This window comes from Arachis duranensis, chromosome 10 (assembly GCF_000817695.3).
Source record: "Arachis duranensis cultivar V14167 chromosome 10, aradu.V14167.gnm2.J7QH, whole genome shotgun sequence".
Classification (NCBI taxonomy): domain Eukaryota; kingdom Viridiplantae; phylum Streptophyta; class Magnoliopsida; order Fabales; family Fabaceae; genus Arachis; species Arachis duranensis.
Genome location: NC_029781.3, coordinates 29,999,000 through 30,005,146, shown reverse-complemented (window position 1 = coordinate 30,005,146; position 6,147 = coordinate 29,999,000). Strand labels below are relative to the sequence as shown.

General features: G+C 35.0%; 1 pseudogene; it reads left to right on the top strand.

Annotated features, from left to right (window-relative positions):
• The window catches only part of LOC110276804 (protein NRT1/ PTR FAMILY 8.3-like), a 3,064-nt pseudogene extending 2,386 nt beyond the window's left edge, over positions 1-678 (top strand).
• Positions 679-6,147: the final 5,469 nt, after the last annotated feature.

Sequence of the window (6,147 nt, the reverse complement as noted above, 5' to 3'; positions counted from 1 at the left end):
GTGCTAGTTCCGGCGTTTAACGCTGGAATTCCTGAGGGTGACTTTGAACGCCGGTTTGGGCCATCAAATCTTGGGCAAAGTATGGACTATCATATATTGCTGGAAAGCCCAGGATGTCTACTTTCCAACGCCGTTGAGAGCGCGCCAATTGGGCTTCTGTAGCTCCAGAAAATCCACTTCGAGTGCAGGGAGGTCAGAATCCAACAGCATCTGCAGTCCTTTTTGGTCTCTGAATCAGATTTTTGCTCAGGTCCCTCAATTTCAGCCAGAAAATACCTGAAATCACAGAAAAACACACAAACTCATAGTAAAGTCCAGAAAAGTGAATTTTAACTAAAAACTAATAAAAATATACTAAAAACTAACTAGATCATATTAAAAACATACTAAAAACAATGCCAAAAAGTATACAAATTATCCGCTCATCAGCGATCTTTATACACAGCATTGCCACTTATGAGTTTTGCACTAGGGAACTACTTGAACTCTTTGATTCTTACTGTGGTAATTCACTTTACGACACAAGGCAGAAAACCGGGATGGATACTGGATAACTTAGACGAAGGTCATCTTGATTACTTTTTTTGGCTTTTAGTTGGACTTAGTTTCTTAAATTTTTTGGCGTACATTATCACCACCAAAAAGTACAAGAAGAAGAAGGCTATTACTATTTTTTAAGGTCTTCAGGCATATCTATCTAGAGTAGAAGCATGTTATGACATTTCCTTTTTTTTCTCTTTGGTGATTATACAGCCTAAATCATCTAATATATTATTCTTTATTATAAAAGTTTACTGGGCTCTCCCTGCTTTGCAATATAAGCTTCATTGCTTCAATCGCCCCTTACTTCTTTAGCTTTGACACAATCTCTCTCTCTTGGCCTTTTCTACCTACTTGCCTTATACAAAAACCGGACCCTCCACTCACAACCAAATATGAGATAATTATTCATTTTTAGTGCAACACTATTTGCTATAATAACACTATTATATATACTATCTTATTCCATTCTACTAAGCTACTTGTTCATTATCATCATGGATAAACATGAACCTGAAGCAGTTAGAAGCATTAGCAGTTATGTCAACAATGGCAACATCAATGATCATGAAGGCGACATCATTAGGTGGTTCAAGGAAGTGTCCGCAAAGGCCGTGCGGTCCAAACGGAGGTGCTATGCTGGATCCTGAAAGAGAACTTCAAGGTGGAATATCTAAAGAAATTGTTGTTAGTAGGGAAGGAAGAGATTAATGTGGCAGAGATGGATGCATGTGCTTTTGAATCTCTTTTCACTTCCTCTTTGCTTTCATGAGGATTTTGAACCAGTTATTCAAAGGGTTGCAGATGGGGACAATGCCTCTATACTCACTCACCAACCCATAATCACTTTTTCACTAGCATGTTATAGTTAACCACCATGAAATTTGAATTCACTATCTATTATATGGCAATTGTGTATAATTGATGCATTTTTTGTTAGGTGATTGATGAGCGGATATTTTATACGCTTTTTGACATCATTTTCATATAGATTTTAGCATGTTTTGTTTAAGTTTTATTAAGTTTTCATAAGTTTTAGTACAAAATTCACATTTTTGGATTCTACTTTGAGTTTGTGTGATTTTATGCAATTTTAGGTATTTTCTGACTGAAATTTAGGAGCTGGAACAAAAGTCTGTTTCAGAGGCAGAGAAAGCATGACAGATGCTGTCAGGATCTGACTTCCGTGCACTTGAAAGAGATTTTCTGGAGCTACAGAAGTCCAAATGGAGCGTTCTCAATGGCTATAGAAAGCTAACATTCATGACTTTCCAGAAATATATAATAGTTTATACTTTGCCTCAGAATAAAAGGCCCAAAACTGGTGTTCAACACCAGCCATCTACCCCAGTCCGGGCGTCCAATGCCCACAAGGGAGTAGCCAGTGTTCCAACGCCCAAAAAGGACCCCCCAAGTAGACGTTCAAAGCCAAGGAGCCACCCTAGCTCTTGGAGACACTCAAGGCTCAGCCCAAACACTCACCAAGTGGGACCCAAAAGTAGATTTTCGCACTAAAAAACTGTTTTACCCTTCTTATGTAATTCTTAGTCATTAGATTAGTATTTAAAGGAGAAGATCACCCTTGTTTAGTATCTTCGCCTATCTCTCCTGGCATATTTCAAACCTTTCATTGTATTTCTCTATCAGCATGAGTTTCTAAACCTCCTAGGTTGAGGCTAGGAGCTCTGCTGAGTTTTATGGATTAATAAAAGTACTACTGTTTCATTCTCAATTCGTGTTTGATTCTATTCTATAATGTATCTTCGTTCTTCATCCTTATGAATGTGTTGAACCGGCACAAGGTTATCTCATTCTACATGGGTTCGGAGTGAGTCTTTCATCGGACAACAATGAATTACTAGCTTGATTATACATCTCTTAGATGGCTAATCCACAACTTCGTTGGAGACTTCTCGAGACACCAGTTCAGCCGAGGCATGGGAAGATTAGAGTCTTTATGGTAAAGGCTAGAACCACAAGGCGCAACATTCCCTGATCCAGAAGATTTGACCTTGTCTGTGGCGTTTTGAGTAGGATCATGAAGGGGGAATGAACTGCAGGAGCTTCACCCTCAATCAGACTGGATCCGCACTAACCCTCGGGTTCAGCACTGGAGGAGAATCGGTGACCTCTCAAGAAAGGCGTTGATCACATACCGCCTTCCATGGAAGAAATAATTCATAGTTGGAGTAGACAGTAAGACCGGAGTAATCCAGAAGAATAAAGCATCTCTGAAACTTTAACCATCTTCTTATCACTGGTTTCATTCAATTTAAGGAATTTCATTCTTATTTTACTTTTATGCATTTAAACAAACAAATAATTTTTTATCCGCCTGACTAAGATTTATAAGATAACCACAGCTTGATTCAAGCCAACAATACTTGTGGGATAGACCCTGACTCACTCGGGTAATACATGGGCGACCCAATGCACTTGCTGGTTCAGCTGTACGGAGTATGGGAATCCGTGCACAAAGTTTTTGGCGCCATTGCCAGAGATTGTTTGAGTTTGAACACACTAACGGATTATTTTGTTGCTTAGATTATGTATTGTCTTTAATTTTATTTGTGTCTTTTTTTTCTTTTTCGAAAATATAAAAAAAATCAAAAAGAAATTTTCAAAACCTTTTCTTTTCTTCATTAATCTTTATCTTTTGTTTAAGTCTTTTTGTTCTTGTTCTTGTGAAAGTTTCGAAATTTTTGAGTCTTTTTCCAAAAATTTTCAAAAATAGTTTTTTTTTTTTGTCTGAGTCTTATGTCAGTCCTTAAGTTTGGTGTCTCTTTTTATCTTTGTTCCGTTTGGTAGTTTTGATCTGTTTTTTCTTGAGTTTTTAGAAAATTGTTCTTGTTTTTCTTCTTGGTATTCGAATTGTTCTTGTTACTTTCTTTTATTTGATTTCAATTTCTTTAAGTTTGATGTCTTTTGGTGTTTCTCTTGCAAATTTTGAAAAAAAATTAGTGTCTTGGCTTTTAAAATTTTAAGTTTGGTGTCCTTTGTGTGTTCTTTGTTTTCTTTGAATTTTCGAATTGTTCTTTGTGTTCTTTCTTGGTATCCAAGTTGTTCTTGTTTTGATCTAAAAAGTTTTAAGTTTAGTGTCTTTTGGTGTTTGTTTGCCTAATTTTCAAAAATTATCACTCTTAGATCTAAAAATTTTAAATTTGGTGTCTTTTGGTTGTTTTTCTCTTTCTTCATTAATTCAAAAAAATAAAAAATATATTTTCTATCTTTATTTCAAAATTATTTTCAAAAATTTCAAACAAAATTTCAAATTTTAATTTCACAGTCATTATCTTATCTTATTTTAATTTCAAAAATCAAATTTCAAATCTTATCTTTTTATATCTTATCATATCTTTCTTTTAATTTGATTCTTTCTTATCTTATCTTTCTTTTGAATTTTAAAATCCAAAACTTTTTTAAATCTTTATCTTATCTTTTGTTATCTTTCATTAAATTTCAAATCATTATCTTATCTTATCCTAAATTTGAATTTCAAAATCAAATCTTTTCAAAAAGTCAAATCTTTTTCAAATCTTTATCTTATCTTGTTTCAAAATTCAAAATTCAAAATTCAAAATTTAAAAATTTAATTTTCAAAATCTTATCTTATCCTAATTCAAATTCAATTTTCAAAATTCAAATTTTGAAATTCAAAATTCAAATTTCAAATTTGAAAATTAAATCTTTTTTCCAAAATCAAATTCAAATCTTACCTTTTCAATTTTTTTTAAATCTTCAATCTTATCGTTTCAAATTATTTTCAAATCTTTATCTTATCTTGTTTCTATTTCAAAATTCAAAATCAAATCTTTTTCAGATCTTTTTAATTTCTATCTTATCTTTTCTAATTTTAAATTTCAAAATTAAATCTTTTTCAAATCTTCTATCTTATCTTAATTTCAAATCTTTCTTAATTAGTTACTTGTTTTCTCTTTCTTCTTTTTCAAAACTTCCTAATTAATTCTTCTCTCTCTTATGTTTGAAAACTTCCCTTCTATTTCTCTCTCTTCTTTTTTGAAATTTATCATTCAATTTTTAAATCTTTTTAGTTAATTGGCTTTTATTTTTTAATTCAATTAATAAATAAAATAAAAACAAAAATATTTTAATTCCAGCTTCTCTTTTCACTTCTTAATTTTCGAATTCTTTACCCACTTTCATTCGAATTCTTCTTCTCTTCTCTCTATCTTTATTCTTCTTTATTCTTCACATCTCATAGGGAGTCTTATATTCTTTGACATAGAGATTCCCATTTTTCTTTGTCTCTTATTTATGTATGCAGGAAGACCGAAGTCATTATGAATTAAAAGGGGAATACACGAATCAGGAGACCTCTGGGTTCCTATACCTTTGACACTCCTATTGACTCAGATGACTTTAAGGTCAACCTAGACCAGATCCTGCTGTTACGACAAAAGTGCCAGTTTCATGGACACCCACGGAAAGACCCCAATAAGTTTATTCTCTGACTTTCCCAAACTAAAACTATTTTCATTTGCTCTGAGTGCTCAAGCAAATAAATGGTGGCATATAGAACTTAGAGGAAGTGTGAACACCTGGGATAAAGTTGTTAACAATTTTCTGAATAGGTTCTCTCCCTCACATAGATTAACTAAGCTAGTGACAGATGTTCAGACCTTCAGGCAGAAGGAGAGCAAGTCTCTCCATGATGCTTGGGAGAGGTACAAACTGATGTTCAGGAATTGCCCTATCCATATGTTCTCAGGATGGAGCAAGACTATCATCTTCTATGAAGCCATCTCTGAGATAGTCAGAAAGACAGTAGATCACTTTGCAGGTGGTTTTCTATACTTTATAGAGACACACGAAGAGGTAGATGAGCTCATTAAGATAGCTGCCAATAACCAGCACTTATAATCCTATGAGGAGATCCCAGTTAGGACAGACATTCTAGACATGGAAACCTTAAAAGAAGGTGGGACATTAATCTTCACCAAGGAGGCTAAACCTCAGGAGCCTATTACTGAGGGACTGAAGGCAATCAAGGACCAGGAGGATCCAGAGAATGCCATTGAGCACGCCCCTACAGAAGAGAAGGAATCTCAAGTTGATTATTCTCTATGCATGCAAGAGGAGCTTGTGACTCCCACAGAGCACACCCTTGTAGAGGTGAAAGAGGCTCAAGAGCTACCTTTCCTAGGCATGCAAACAGAACCAGAAGATGAGACTGTGGTACTAACCAAGGAGTACAGCGCTTTAGTCCAGAATAAACTACCAAGGAAGATGCCAGACATAAGGAGCTTTCAGCTCCTATTTGCTATTAGAAAGATCACTTTTGACAAGGCCGTGTATGATCTTGGCTTGAGTTTAAATCCGATACCTTCATCTGTGATGAAGAAGCTGGGAATCCAAGAGGCACAAAAAATAAGGATTACCTTGCATAAGGACTAGATGGTGTTCAAGGCTCTTGACCCTCCATTACCCCTTGACAAGGGAGGTACTCGCATAAAGGATTCAGCATTCAAGCCTCCCCCTTGATTAAAACCAATTCAATCCCTCTTAAGACCAAACGTAAGTTTGTTGTTGGATGTACACTATCCACCAAGGTGGAAGGCCCCAAAAGGAAGATGCCTAGGGGTTGAA